This window comes from Balaenoptera physalus (assembly GCF_965194825.1).
Source record: "Balaenoptera physalus genome assembly, chromosome: 2".
NCBI classification, from domain to species: domain Eukaryota; kingdom Metazoa; phylum Chordata; class Mammalia; order Artiodactyla; family Balaenopteridae; genus Balaenoptera; species Balaenoptera physalus.
Genome location: NC_138883.1, coordinates 131,389,882 through 131,407,021, shown reverse-complemented (window position 1 = coordinate 131,407,021; position 17,140 = coordinate 131,389,882). Strand labels below are relative to the sequence as shown.

Below are 17,140 nucleotides of genomic sequence, written 5' to 3'. Positions count from 1 at the left end.
AGATGTCACAAAGAAAGAAAACTACAGGGACTTCCCTGGTGGAGCAGTGGTTAGGAGTCCGCCTGCCAATGCAGGGGACACGGGCTTGAGCCCTGGTCCAGGAAGATCCCACATGCCGTGACAACTGGGCCCGTGTGCCACAGCTACTGAGCCTGCACTCTGGAGACCATGAGCCACAACTATTGTAGCCTGCGCACCTAGAGCCTGTGCTCCACAAAAGGAGAAGCCACCACAATGAGAAGCCCACGAGCCGCAACAAAGAGTAGCCCACTCTCCGCAACTAGAGAGGGCCTGCGTGCAGCAACGAAGACACAACACAGTCCTAAATAAATAAATAAAATAAAACTACGGCCAATATCACTGATGAACATAGATGCAAAAATCCTCAACAAAATACTAGCAAACAGAATCCAACAGCACATTAAAAGGATCATACACCATGATCAAGTGGGATTTATCCCAGGAATGCAAGGATTCTTCAATATATGCAAATCAATCAGTGTGATAACCCATATTAAAAAACTGAAGGACAAAAACCATATGATCATCTCTATAGATGCAGGAAAAGCTTTCAACAAAATTCAACACCCATTTATGATAAAAACCCTCCAGAAAGTAGGCATAGAGGGAACTTTCCTCAACATAATAAAGACCATATATAACAAACCCACAGCCAACATCGTTCTCAATGGTGAAAAACTGAAACCATTTCCACTAAGATCAGGAACAAGACAAGGTTGCCCACTCTCACCACTATTATTCAACATAGTTTTGGAAGTCCTAGCCATGGCAACCAGAGAAGAAAAAGAAATAAAAGGAATCCAAATCACAAAAGAAGTAAACTGTCACTGTTTGCAGATGACATGATACTATACATAGAGAATCCTAAAGATGCTACTAGAAAACTACTAGAGCTAATGAATGAATTTGGTAAAGTAGCAGGATACAAAATTAATGCACAGAAATCTCTTGCATTCCTATACACTAATGATGAAAAATCTGAAAGAGAAATTAAGAAAACACTCCCATTTACCGTTGCAACAAAAAGAATAAAATACCTAGGAATAAACCTACCTAAGGAGACAAAAGACCTGTATGCAGAAAACTATAAGACACTGATGAAAAAAATTAAAGATGATACAAACAGATGGAGAGATATACCATGTTCTTGGATTGGAAGAATCAACATTGTGTAAACGACTATACTACCCAAAGCCATCTACAGATTTAATGCAATCCCTATCAAACTACCAATGGCATTTTTCTCAGAACTAGAACAAAAAATTTCACAATTTGTATGGACACACTGAAGACCCTGAATAGCCAAAGCAATCTTGAGAAAGGAAAACGGAGCTGGAGGAATCAGACTCCCTGACTTCAGACTATACTACAAAGCTACATTAATCAAGACACTATGGTACTGGCACAAAAACATAAATATAGATCAATGGGACAGGATAGAAAGCCCAGAGATAAACCCACTCACCTATGGTCACCTTATTTTTGATAAAGGAGGCAAGAATATACAATGGAGAAAAGACAGCCTCTTCAATAAGTGGTGCTGGGAAAACCTGACAGCTACATTAAAATAATGAAATCAGAACACTCCCTAATGCCATACACAAAAATAAACTCAAAATGGATTAAAGACCTAAATGTAAGGCCAGACCCAATAAACTCTTAGAGGAAAACATAGGCAGAAAACTCTATGACATAAATCACAGCAAGATCCTTTTTGATCCACTTCCTAGAGTAATGGAAATAAAAACAAAAATACACAAATGGGACCTAAGGAAACTTAAAAGCTTTTGCACAGCAAAGGAAACCATAAACAAGACAAAAAGACAGCCCTCAGCATGGAAGAAAATATTTGCAAATGAGGCAATTGTCAAAGGATTAATCTCAAAATTTACAAGCAGCTTATGCAGCTCAATATCAAAAAAACAAACAACCCAATCCAAAAATAGGCAGAAGACCTAAATAGACATTTCTCCAAATAAGATACAGATTGCCAACAAATACATGAAAGAATGCTCAACATCACTAATCACCAGAGAAATGCAAATCAAAACTACACACCAGTCAGAATGGCCATCATCAAAAAATCTTCAAACAATAAATGCTGGAGAGGGTGTGGAGAAAAGGGAACACTCTTGCACTATTGGTGGGAGTGTAAATTGATACAGCCACTATGGAGAACAGTATGGAAGTTCCTTAAAAAACTAAAAACAGAACTACTATACAACCAAGAAATCCCACTACTGGGCATATACCCTGAGAAAACCATAATTCAAAAAGGGTCATGTACCACAATGTTCATTGCAGCCCTATTTACAATAGCCAGGACATGGAAGCAACCTAACTGTCCATCAACAGATGAATGGATAAAGAAGATGTGGCACATATATACAATGGAATATTACTCTGACATAAAAAGAAACAAAATTGAGTCATTTGTAGTGAGGTGGATGGACCTAGAGTCTGTCATACAGAGTGAAGTAAGTCAGAAAGAGAAAAACAAATACCGTATGCTAACACATATATATGGAATCTAAAAATTAAAAAAAAAAAAGGTTTTGAAGAACTTAGGTGCAGGACAGGAATAAAGACGCAGACGTAAAGTATGTACTTGAGGACATGGGGAAGGGGAATGGTAAGCTGGGACAAAGTGAAAGAGTGGCATGGACTTATATATACTACCAAATGTAAAATAGATAGCTAATGGGAAGCAGCCGCATAGCACAGGGAGCTTTGTGTCCATCTACAGGGGTGGAATAGGGAGGGTGGGAGGGAGACGCAAGAGGGAGGAGATATGGGGATATATGTATATGTATAGCTGATTCACTTTGTTATAATGCAGAAACTAACATGCCATTGTAAAGCAATTATACTCCAAAAAAGATGTTAAAAAAATTTTTTTAATGTATTAAAAGGAGATAAATGCAAATTGGTCTAAGTCACTTTAGATAGCTAAACAGTGGCTTTTGTCTGTTGGAACAAAAGGTATAAAAGGTACTTATTTTAAGCTCATGCTAATTTGATTGACTTATTACATTATTTCTTCCCACTACTTTTAACTCTTGCTTATCTATTCTCTTTATGGTTTAGCACACTTAATGTAATAACGTACATTCATACTTCCATTTAAGTAGCAAATTGTCATGAATTACTCATTAACAATCCAGCAGCCTTTAGAATAGACATTGAGTCTTTCAGGTGGTATTTTATAGATGGTTATTATAGGAGCCAATGCTGCTAGTAATCCGTTATTTTGCTGTTTTCTAAATTTTTATTTTATTTTTTCCTCACATAGAAATATTAAATTTTATTTGTTCAGGATTGAAAGTAAAAACCTTATATTTAAAAATTAAAAAAAAAGCTTTTGGCAAGGTAGGAATAGAGAGAAAATTTCTTAATTCAAAGATGAAGTCATCTTAACAACAAACTTTATAATGAATCCCAGTAAATTCAGGGAAAAGGCAAGAATTACCACTATTGGCATCACTGAATAATATTATAATATAGAAATGTGAGCCCATGAAATATGATAAGAAAAAGAAACAAAAGGCTTACAGTATGGCTTTAAGAACAAAAATGCACTAAAAGACTATCTGTATTAGGTGTCTGTAAAATAAGACCCATGGGCCAAATCAAGCCTATTGTGCTCCAAATCCAGCCACTCCCATTTCTTTATACATTGTTGATGGCTGCTTTTATCCTGCAATGACAGAGTTAATTAGTTGCAATAACCCTCAAAGACAAAAATATTTGCCATCCAGCTTTTTCCAAAAAAAGTTTTCACACCCCGATCTACATAATAAATCAAACAGAATCCACAAACAAACCAGTAGAATGAAAAAAAGAAAAAAAAAACAGTAGAAACACACAGTTTCTGGGCTCAAGAAATGTACAGAAAATCAACAGCATCTTTATAAACCAGCGTAATCTACTTGCGAACTATATTACAAAAAGAACAACTGTTTACAATAATAATAAATAAACAAATAAGAAAACTATAAGGCATATAGAAAAATGTCACAACTTTACAAGAAAAATTTCTGAAAGATGTGAAATAACAACTGGATAAAAACTGAATAAATGCTTATTTTGACAAACTGTCCAATCACAATATATCCAATAATTGTCAAGTCATAGATTCTCCAATTTCCATTGCCTACCTGCTTCATGGCTGTTTTGGTGATTTCTAGATTTCCCAACAACATGTGGTGTAGATAAACAATAGATTAATTGGATGTGATTGTATCCAGTATCACAGTACAAATAAAAGAAGAGGGACTTCCCTGGTGGTGCAATGGTTAAGAATCTGCCTGCCAATACAGGGACACAGGTTCAATCCCTGGTCCGGGAAGATCCCACATGCCATGGAGCAACTAAGCCCGTGCACCACAACAACTGAGCCTGCACTCTAGAGTCCATGCGCCTCAACTACTAAGCCCACGTGCCACAACTACTGAAGCCAGCATGCTCTAAGGCCCGCGTGCCACATCTACTGAGCCCACTTGCTGCAACTACTGAAACCCACACAACTAGAGCCCATGTTCCACAACAAGAGAAACCACCACAATGAAAAGACCACACACCTCAATGCAATGAAGAGTAGCCCCTGCTAGCCACAATTAGAGAAAAACCATGCGCAGCAACGAAGACCCAGCACAGCCAAAATAATTAATTAATTAATTAATTAATTAATTAAAAGACAAAACATGAAGAGTGAATAAGAAAGAAAAGCCAATAACCATATTTTTAATGTATTATGATAATCATAAAATATTTAATTTATTGAATATTTATAATGTGCTAAACTCTGAAATAAAATATAATATGCCTATATGTTTTGCCCCAATCCTGTGAGAAAGATACTACTATTATTTTCAACCCACATATGAGGAAACTGAGCCTTGGAGTCATTAGTGGCTTTAACAAGTTAGATAGCTAGGCATTTGGTGGGGATCCAAACTCAAGCAATTTAATTCCAGACCCTACTCTCTTAATCCTCACCCTATGAAGTAGGTATTATTCTCTTCATTATTATATGTCATATTACTATTCTTATGATCATAATATGAAGAAACAGAAACTTAGAACTATTAAGTGACTTGACCAAATTCACCAGCCTAGAAACTGGTGATACTGGAAATCAAATGAGACTGTTGCTAAAGTCCATATTATTCCTACTGCACCAACTATGGTCCAAAACTCAAATGACACTAGTGGGGGAGCAGGGAGAAAAATAAAAAGCCTTAACTATTAATTATTCAGCAGACACTCTGATATGGGGTAGAACAGAGCTTCAGAAATGTCAATAGACTACACATTATTAATTAATTTATCAAAGTCAAGAATTTAAATATTTAAACATTTCTACATCTGAAACATAGGTAGCAAACAGCATAGTCACTAAAATTGTTTATAACACGTTAAATCTCTACCCCTCCTTAATGAAGTATACTTCAATTCATTTGATTCTAATAATTTTCTCTAGAAAAACAGACTGGGAGTATCTGGAGAGGAGCAGTGGCAGGTGGGAAAGCACCCCATTACTGATGGGTAATCTGCAAAGCTGCTTCCTTCAATGGTTATATCATCTTTTATTATCCCTGCATTCCATTCTTAGGTAGAAATTTAATTCTTAGCAATAATAGTTCAAAATAAGTTTTGGGTTTAATTTCTTTGAAATGTAATATAAGCTTATTGTAGATTTAAGAAAAGAGAGAGAATCTTTAACAATACTAACACCCACAGATAACAACTCTTGACCATCAAGTACATTTTTAAAATCAAAGCAACCTCCTGAGAAGTGCCAGAAAATTGCCTTAGTCAGGAGACTTGTTGGACCTCAGCAATGGGCCATCAAAATGTGTGAGATTGGGGGCTTCCCTGGTGGCACAGTGGTTGAGAATCTGCCTGCCAATGCAGGGGACACGGGTTCGAGCCCTGGTCTGGGAAGATCCCACATGCCGCAGAGCGACTAGGCCCGTGAGCCACAATTGCTGAGCCTGCGCGTCTGGAGTCTGTGCTCCGCAACGAGAGGCCGCGATAGTGAGAGGCCCACGCACCGCGATGAAAAGTGACCCCCACTTGCCACAACTAGAGAAAGCCCTCGCACAGAAACAAAGACCAAACACAGCCATAAATAAATAAATAAATAAATAAAATTTAAAAAAAAAAGAAATGTGTGACATTTTGCTAGGCAAAGGCTAAGTTTCTGATGTAGAAATAGAGTGTGACCTCCAAATAAAGTTGCTAGCAATCCAAATTATTGTGTATAAAGTTTATATTCCATGTCCAATGAACAAGCCTGAACAGCTATGTGAGAGTCTCTGAAGCTTCTGGACAGGGGATCAATGACAAATAGATGAAGCTTTCTGCTCAAGAATCTCTATGGATTAAGACATGATCCAAGGCAGCTGCTGGAAGTACTGGGATAGCTTTGAAGCCTCTAGAGAAAGACACCTATCAAGGGTCAGTGATGGGTTTAGGGCCTATTCAAACAGGCTGAATTTCAAAGCCAGCTATAGGCAAGGATAAACCATGCATGAACCTAGCTAACTGTATATTACCACTGAGAGACAAGCAAGGAACCTGAACTTCAGAGAACCACTCAAAAGGTGAGGCAGGAGAATAACACTTGGATATATAAAATCTTTGGTCTGGCTCAGATACCTGATTTAACCAGCCTTGGTTCTCTAGACTCAGTAATTAGGTAGGACGAAGACTACAGGTTGAGTATCCTCTATATAGAGAGTTGAGTGATACTAAAGCACTAGTAAAGATCCTGTTGCCACATGATAAGTATTGGGAATGCATCAGTCTTGTTGTATCTCCAAGTTCTCAAAGGTTGTTTATCAGGCAGGTATTGATGCTTCATCAGACAGACTAACCATACTGGGTTAAGATCAGTAGGATTTCATTAAAACTGATCAAAGAGCATCTTATTTAATACGGCAAACAACACACTTTAAAAAGTATCAGAAGATGGCAGAGTGGGAGGACACGGAGTTCACATCTCTCCACAGCTAGGGTACTTACCAGATGCTGGTGGGAGACCTCATCAGCCAAGTAGAAGGGAGGAACCCCCAAGCTACTGGGTAGGATGTGGGGGGGAGTGAGGAGGTAGGAGAAGTGGAGGCCAGATGGGACCGGCACCCCCGAGGGGCAGCTGGGAGAGCAGAGGGTTTCCTATGTCTGAAGGGATCCTTGGGGGTTTGGGGGATCAGGGAGAGTGAGGCTAGCATTTCCCCTGCCCAATCAGGCCCCAGGAAGCCTGCTGGGGTCCCAGGCCAGGTACTCCAACCTCCAAGGCCCCTCCAGGCATGTGGGTCTTAGGGGTGTGGGAGGGAGGGGGGGAAGAAGAGGTGAGGCGGACAGGGAGGGACCCTTCATGATCAGAGGATTGGGGGAATGCACCTAGAGTTTCCACTGCCCACTCGGGCCCAGAGAGCCTGCTGGGGTCTCAGGCCTTGTTCTCTGCCCTCCGAAGCCACAGGCACTCCTGGGCCCCTCTGGCTAAGCTGAGCCTAAGCCCTGTGCCCTAGGGCCTTTTCCAGCCACGTGGGTCCTAAGCCTAGACCCCACTGGCACTTAAACCCCACCCCTGCATAAACCCCACCCACCACAGCCAAGGCCATTTTCAGTTTTTTTGGCTATTATGGTTCTGTTTTACCTTTCGGTTGCTCCTTCATGTATATATTTTTTTCTAACATATCTATTAGTTTTGTAATCATATTTTATTTTTTACTCTTTATTACTTTTCTGCTCCTTTTTTTTTCTTTTTTTTTTTTTTTTGCTGCCCCACGCAGCCTGTGGGATCTTGGTTAATGAGCTGGGGGTTGGGCCTGAGCTCCTGCGGTGGGAGTTCTGAGTCCAAAGCACCAGACTATCAAAGAATCTCAGACCCCAGGGAATATTCATTGGAGTGAGATCTCCCAGAGGACCTCGTCTCGGCACCAAGACCTGGTTCTACCCAACAGCCTACAAACTCCAGTGCTGGAAGCCTCAGGCCAAACAACCAGTAAGACAGGAACACAATCCCACTCATCAAAAAATAATAATAATAAGATGATTAAAAAATACATTACAGATGAAGGAGCAAGGTAAAAACCTACAAGACCAAATAAATGAAGAGGAAATACGCAACCTACCTGAAAAAGAATTCAGAGTAATGATAATTAAGATGATCCAGAATGACAGAAATAGAATGGAGGCATGGATCAAGAAAATACAAGAAATGTTTACAGAGATCTAGAAGAACTAAAGAACAAACAGAGATGAACAACACAATAGCAGAAATGAAAAATACACTAGAAGGAATCAATAACAGAATAACTGAGGCAGAAGAATGAATAAGTGAGTTGGAAGACAGAATGGTGAAAATAACTGCCACTGAGTAGAATAAAGAAAAAGGAATGAAAAGAATTGAAAACAAACTCAGAGACCACTGAGACAACACTAAGTGCACCAACATGTGAATTATAGGGATCCCAGCAGAAGAAGGGAAAAAGAAAGGGTCTGAGAAAATATTCGAATGGATTATAGTCAGAAACTTCCCTAACATGGGAAAGGAAATAACCACCCGGGTCCAGGAAGCACAGAGTCCCATACAGGATAAACCCTAGGAGAAACACACCAAGAAACACATTAATTGAACTAACAAAACCTAAATTCAAAGAAAAAATATTAAAAGCAGCAAGGGAAAAGCAAAAAATAATATACAAGAGAATCTCCATAAGGTTGTCAGCTGATTATTCAGCAGAAACTCTGCAGGGCAGAAGGGAGTAGCAGGATATACTTAAAGTGATGAAAGAGAAAAGCATACAACCAAGATTACTCTATCCAGCAAGGATCTCATTAAGATTCAATGGAGAAATCAAAAGCTTTACTGACAAGCAAAAGCCAAGAGAATTCAGCACCACCAAACCAGCTCTGCAATAAATGCTAAAGGAACTTCTTTAAGTTGGAAACACAAGAGAAGGAAAAGACCTACAAAAACAAACCAAAAACAATTAAGAAAATGGTAATAGGAACATACATATCGATAATTACCTTAAATGTGAATGGAATAAATGCTCCCACCAAAAGACATAGGTTGGATGAATGGATACAAAAACAAGACCCATATTTATTTGTTGTCTACAAGAGACTCACTTCAGACCTAGGGACACATACAGACTGAAAGTGAAAGGATGGAAAAGGATATTCCATGCAAATGGAAATCAAAGGAAAGATGGAGCAGCAATACTCATATCAGATAAAATAGATTTTAAAATAAAGACTGCTACAAGAGATAAGGAAGGGTACTACATAATGATCAAAGGATCAATCCAAGAGGAAGACATAACAATTATAAATGTTTATGCACCCAACATAGGAGCACATCAATACACAAGGCAAATGATAACAATGATGAAAGGAGAAATCGACATTAACACAATAATAGTAGAGGACTTTAACACTCCACTTACACCAATGGACAGATCATCCAAACAGAAAATCAATAAGGAAACACAAGCTTTATAAGTGACACAATAGACCAGATAGATCTGATTGATATTTACAGAACATTCCACCCAAAAGTGGCAGAATACACTTTTTCTAATATGCACATGGAACATACTCCAGGGACACATTTGGGTCACAAATAAAGCCTAAGAAAATTTAAGAAAATTGAAATTGTATCAAGCGTCTTTTCTGACCACAGTGCTATGAGATTGGAAATCATTTACAGGAAGAAAACTGTAAAAAACACAAATACGTGGAACCTAAACAGTGCACTACTGAATAATGAAGAGATCACTGAAGATATCAAAGAAGAAATTTAAAAATACATAGAAACAAGTGACAATGAAAACATGATGACCCAAAACCTATGGGACACAGCAAAAGCAGTTCTAAGAAGGAAGTTTATAGCAATTCAGTCTCACCTCAAGAAACAAGAAAAACTCAAATAAAAAATCTAAACTTACACCTAAAGTAACTAGATAAGGAAGAACAAAGAAAACCCAAAGTCAGTAGAAGGAAAGAAATCATAAAGATCAGAGCAGAAATGAATGAAATAGAAATGAAGAAAACAACAGCAAAGATCAATAAAACTAAAACTTGGTTCTTTGAGAAGATAAACAAAATTGATAAACCATTAGTCAGACTCATCAAGAAAAAAAGAGAGAGGGTGCAAATCAATAAAATTAGAAATGAAACAGGAGAAATCACAACTGACAGGGCAGAAATACAAAGGATTACAAGTGATTACTACAAACCACTATATGCCAATAAAATGGATAACCAGGAAGAAATGGACAAATTCTTCAAAAGGTACAATTTTCAAAGACTGAACCAAGAAGAATTAGAAAATATAAACAGACCTATCGTAAGTAATGAAGTTGAAACTGTAATTAAAAATCTTCCAACAAACAAAAGTCCAGGACAAGATGGCTTCACAGGTGAATTCTATTAAACATTTAGAGAAGAGCTAACACCTATCCTTCTCAAACTCTTCCAAAAAATTGCAGAGGGAGGACCACACCCAAATTCATTCTACAAAGTGACCATCACCCTGATACCAAAACCAGACAAAAATATCACAGACCAATATCACTGATGAACATAGATGCAAAAATCCTCAACAAAATACTAGCAAACAGAATCTAACAACACATTAAAAGGATCATACACCATGATCAAGTGAGATTTATCCCAGGAATGCAAGGATTCTTCAATATACGCAAATCAATCAATGATACACCATATTAACAAATTAAGGAATAAAAACAATATGATCATCTCAATAGATGCAGTAAAAGCTTTTGACAAAATCCAACACCGATTTATGATAAAAACTCTCCAGGAAATGGGCATAGAGGGAACCTACCTCAACATAATAAAGGCCATGTATGACAAACCCACAGGAAACATCATACTTAATGGTGAAAAACTGAAGGTATTTCCACTAAGATCAGGAACAAGACAAGGATGTCCACTCTCACCACTCTTATTCAACATAGTTTTGGAAGTCCTAGCCATGGCAATCAGAGAAGAAAAAGAAATAAAAAGAATACAAATTGGCAAAGAAGAAGTAAAACTGTCACTGCAGATAACATGATAGTATACATAGAAAATCCTAAAGATGCCACTAGAAAACTATTAGAACTAATCAGTGAATTTGGTAAGGTTGCAGGATACAAAATTAATCAGAGAAATCTCTTGCATTCCTATGCATTAACAATGAAAAATCAGAAAGTGAAATTAAGGAAACAATCCCATTTACCAAGGCATCAAAAAGAATAAAATACCTAGGAATAAACCTACCTAAGGAGGAAAAAGATTTGTACTCAGAAAACTATAAAACACTGATGAAAAAAATCAAAGATGACATAAACAAATGGAGAAATATACCATGTTCTTGGATTGGAAGAATCAACATTGTGAAAATGACTATACTACCCAAAGCCATCTACAGATTCAATGCAATCCCTATCAAACTACCATTGGCATTTTTCACAGAACTAGAACAAAAAATTTCACAATTTGTATGGACACACTAAAGACTCCAAATAGCCAAAGCAATCTTGAGAAAGTAAAACGGAACTGGAGGAATCAGGCTCCCCAACTTCAAACTATACTACAAAGCTACATTAATCAAGACAGTGTGGTACTGGCACAAAAACAGAAATATAGATCAATGGAACAGGATAGAAAGCCCAGAGATAAACCCACTCACCTGTGGTCACCTAATCTATGACAAAGGAGGCAAGAATATACAATGGAGAAAAGACAGTCTCTTCAATACGTGGTGCTGGGAAAACTGGACAGCTACATGTAAAAGAATGAAATTAGAACACTCCCCAACACCATACACAAAAATAAACTCAAAATGGATTAAAGACCTAAACGTAAGGCCAGACACTATAAAACTCTTAGAGGAAAACATAAGAAAAACACTCATTGACATAAACCACAGCAATATATTTTTTGACCCACCTCCTAGAGTAATGCAAATAAAAACAAACATAAACAAATGGGACCTAATGAAACTTAAAAGCTTTTGCACAGCAAAGGAAACCATAAACAAGGCGAAAAGACAACCCTCAGAATGGGATAAAATATTTGCAAACGAAGCAACTGACAAAGGATTAATCTCCAAAATATACAAGCAATTCATGCAGCTCAATATCAAAAAAACAAAACCCAATCCAAAAATTGGCCAAAGACCTAAATAGACGTTTCTCCAAAGAGGATATACAGATTGCCAGAAACACATGAAAGAATGCTCAACATCACTAATCATTAGAGAAATGCAAATCAAAACTACAATGAGGTATCACCTCACACCAGTCAGAATGGCCATCATCAAAAAATCTACAAAGAATAAATGCTGGAGATGGTGTGGAGAAAAGGGAACCCTTTAGCACTGTTGGTGGGAATGTAAATTGACACAGCCACTATGGAGAACAGTATGGAGGTTCCTTAAAAAACTAAAAATTGAGCTACTGTATGACCCAGCAATCCCACTACTGGGCATATATCCTGAGAAAACCATAATTCAAAAGGACACATGCACCCCAATGTTCATTGCAGCACCATTTACAATAGCCAGGACATGGAAACAACCTAAATGTCCAACGATAGATGAATGGATAAAGAAGATGTGGTACATATATACAATGGAATATTACTCGGCCATAAAAAAGGAACGAAGTTGGGTCATTTGCAGAGATGTGGATGGACCTAGAGTCTGTCATACAGAGTGAAGTAAGCTAGGAAGAGAAAAACAAATATCGTATATTAACGCATATATGTGGAATCTTGAAAAATGGTGCAGATGAACCTATCTGCAGGGCAGAAATTGAGATATAGATGTAGAGAACGGACATGTGGACACAGAGGGGGAAGGGGAGGGTGGGTCGAACTGGGAGATTAGGATTGACATATATACACTACCATGCATAGAATAGATAGCTAGTGGGAACATGCTATAAAGTACAGGAAGCTCAGCTCAGTGCTCTGTGACAACCTAGATGGATGAGATTGGGCGGGTGGGAGGGAGGATCAAGAGAGAGGGGATATAGGTATACATATAGCTGATTCACTTCATTGTATAGCAGAAACTACCACAACATTGTAAACCAATTATACTCCAATTAAATAAATAAATAAATAAATAAAATTTACCAATTTATCTTCCCAAAAAAATCCCACTGAGTGATAAAAACAAAATAATAAATAGTAATTATCTGATAGAAGCAGTAAAGAGCCAAACTTTTCCACTAGAAGACAAGAAACATTGGGAATTATCTACAGGGCACCAAACAATGGGACAGAACTGAGATTGAGATCAAACTGAGTTGTAACCTAACCCAGGCAAACAAGGATGGCACTGAAGGAATGAATAATAATTTTTGCAAGAAAGCCCCCAAAATCTTCAAGTACAGAGTCAGCAGGTTCACAGAGCAAGAACAAAGTGTGGGCTCCTGGCATGGGTATTGAAGCCAAAAAGGAAAATGGAGTAACTCCCAGGCAATTTCAGGCCACCACAGTAGATACGGGTCTGTATACCCTAAAAGAAGCTGACCCACATCTCTTCACCCCGTTAAAACTGTAGATAATACTCCCATTTATGACTGGAGGAAGGGGAACCTACAGCTGCTGTATAGGAATTTCTTCATTGTGTTTTAGTATTCAGCATTTTATAATAAAGTCAACATATGTTAAGGTAGAGCTCTACATCAACTACTAATGTTGACTATTCTAGATATTAATGCATAGATATATATATATACAGACAAGCAAGAATCACCAGGGATTTAAAGAAAAATAATGGCATGAAAGTGATGTGTTGCCCTGTAAAAGCAAAACAAATGGTTTCCCAAGAAAACAGCATTAATGTAAGGAAGAGAAGAAAATGTTGCCAAAAATCTGAATATTGCTTTTGATACTGAAAGCAATATTGCATCATATAATAAGAGCAGGCTGATAAAGAGGTACAATTAGAATTTTTTTTAATTCTTAGACAAAAATATGATTAGCATAATATAAAACACAGTGAAAGACAGAATAACAAAATGTACACACACTCAACATCCAAAGCTTTAATTTAAAAGTCCAATTTGAGAATGTAAAGGAAAAGACAAGTGATATATATGTAAATTATATGAGAAAGACTTGAGTTTCCATAACTAAAGTGTCAGCTAAATACTAAAAAGAAATACTGAAAGTAGTCACGTAATCCCAGATGGATCCTGCAATTGTTTCTGAATTCAGAGGTTCAGAGTAGTAAAAAATACTACTAAGAATTTCTAGAATGACAAAAAAAAAATTACTAAAAAGGGAAGAGAAATAAACATATACTGAATGTATCATAAAATGCTAAATACTAAAACACAATGAAGAAATGTCTATATTGTTCTGAAGAAAATACTGTGATCCTTGAATTCTTTAACAACCCACTTTATCATTTGCACATGAAGACAAGCTAAACATTTCTAGGACTCAAAAAAATATACCAACAAATTTGGTTTTTTTGAAAAGGAAAATTACTCAATTATATAGTCAAGCCAAATAAAAAAAAGTATATATAATCCAAAATATATAATCCAATATAAATATATATAATATATAATCTAATATATATAATCCAAAAAAGAGAACAATCTTGTATATGAAACACACTGGAGATAGAAACAACCAGTAAACCCTAGAGTTACATCAAAACAAGAGTGACAGTGTACTTCTAAAGTTTACTGCTACTGCTCAGAATAGATGCTTTTAAAAGCAAGAGGCATAATGAAAATTTTTAAACCATTTTTTTTAAATCTGGAGCTAAAATATAGAGTGTTTTTTAAATAACAGATATTATCAGAACCTGAGTCTTGGGGAGCAGGAAGACAAACAGAAAATTTTAGAAATGCTAAAGGTTTTATTTTCTTCAGAGATTATAAATACTGATGTGACAGAAAAACATACACTCAAAAAAGTTTACCAAAAATTAGGGGTAACTTTTTGGGGGAAAAAGTGACTAAAAAAGAAGAAGGAACTTTCTGGGTTGCTGATTACACAGGCTGCTCACTTTTTGAAAATTCATCTTGCTGTACACTTTTGATTTGAGCAATTATATATATATATATATATATATATTACACTTTAATTAAAAGTTATTTTCAGAAGATTGATCTTAAACCTCAGGAACTTACAATTGATTATAACAAAGTTGCAGGATACAAGGTTAATATACAAAAATCAATTGCTTTCCTATACACCAGCAATCAACAAGTGGAATTTGAAATTAAAAATACGACACCATTTTATTAGTACACAAATAGAGAAATACCTAGGTATAAATCTAACAAAATATGTACAAGACCTATATAAAGAAAATCACAAAACTGTGATGAACAAAATCAAAGAAGACCTACAGAAATAAAGAGATATTCCATTTTCATGGATAGGAAGACTCAATATTGCCACAAAAATTAACTCAAAAGAGATCATAGACCTAAATATAAAACACAAAACTATAAAACCTCTAGAAGATAACAGGAGAAAACCTAAATGACCTTGGATATTGTGATGATTTTTAGATATGATACCAAAAGCACAATCCATGAAAGAAGTAAGTTAGAGCACATTAAAATTTAAAACTTCTGCTGTGTCAAAAACAGTGCCAAGTGAATGAGAAGACAATTCACATGCTGGAAAAAAATATTTGTAAAAGACCTGTCTGATAAAGATAGTTTTCCAAAATATACAAAGAACTCTTAAAACTCAGCAATACGAAAACAAACAACCTGATTAAAAAATGGGCCAAACACCTTAACAGTCACCTCACCAAAGAAGATATACAGATGGCAAAAAGGTATATGGAAAGACATTCTACATCATATGTCATCAGGAAAATGTAAATCAAAACAACAACAAATACCTCTACACACCTGTTAGAATGACCAAAATCCAGAACACTGACAACACCAAATGCTGGCAAGGATGTGGAGGCAACAGGAACTTTCATTCATTTCTGGTAGGAATGCAAAATGGTACAGCCACTTTGGAAGACAGTTTGGTGGTTTCTTTAAAAACTAAGCACAGTATACCATTAAGCAATGCACTCCTTGGTGTTTACCCAAAGGATTTGAAAACTTTGTCCAAAAAACCTACACTTAGATGTTTTTAGCAGCTTTACTCATAATTGTCCAAACTTGCAAGAAACCAAGATATTCTTCAGTAGATTAATGAATAAATAAACTGTGGTACTTCCAGACAATGGAATATTCAGCACTAAAAAGAAATGAGCTACTGAGCCATGAAAAGACTTGGAGGAGCTTTAAATGTGTATTAGTAAATGAAAGAAGCCAATCTGAGAAGGATACATAGTGTATGATTTCAAGTACACGATATTTTGCCTCTGTAAAAGGCAAAATTATGAAGACAGTAAAAAATATCAGTGGTAGAAGGAGAATGATGAAAATTTTTAGGATAGTGAACATTTTCTGCCTGATGCTATAACGGTAAATACATGTCATTATGCATTTGTCCTACAGCACCAAGAGTGAACCCTAATGTGAACTATGGACTTTGGGTGATTATGATGTGTCAATGTCAGTTCACCTTTTATAACAAATGTACCATTGGAGGGGGATGTTGTAAATGGGGGAGACTATATGTATGTATGGGGGCATGAGAATATGGGAAATCTCTGTACCTTCCTCTCAATTTTGCTGTGAACATAGAACTGCTCTAAAAACTAAAGTCTGAAAAAAATCTCAATGCTGAAACACAAGTTTAGAAATTTCAAACTGCTATAGTTGAAGAGAACAAAGAAATTTTGATCCATCAGTCAAAAGTCAAGAAAGGGACTGGAAGAAAAACAGAAATATAGTTATTAGAAGATTATAAAATAACAAAAAACAGTGATCACAATAAATGCAAAAGGGCTAACTTCACCTTTTAACAGTAAACAATCCTTTCCAATTAAGTAAAAAAGTAAAACCCAGTTCCATGCTGTTTAATAGAAAAGCACTAAAACAAGAGAGACATAACACAGGAATAGATGAAGATATGTTGGGTAAATACTAACAAAAAGAAAAAAAATGGCAGCGTCCATGTCAGACAAGTTAGAAGGCATGAAATGGCG

The 17,140-nt window shown here is 36.5% G+C and overlaps 1 long non-coding RNA gene across 1 annotated transcript in view; it reads left to right on the top strand.

The window, feature by feature from the left end:
* LOC309654478 overlaps window positions 1-17,140 on the top strand; it is a 453,970-nt gene that overhangs the window by 323,947 nt on the left and 112,883 nt on the right. The gene's annotated exons all lie outside the window — the stretch shown is intronic.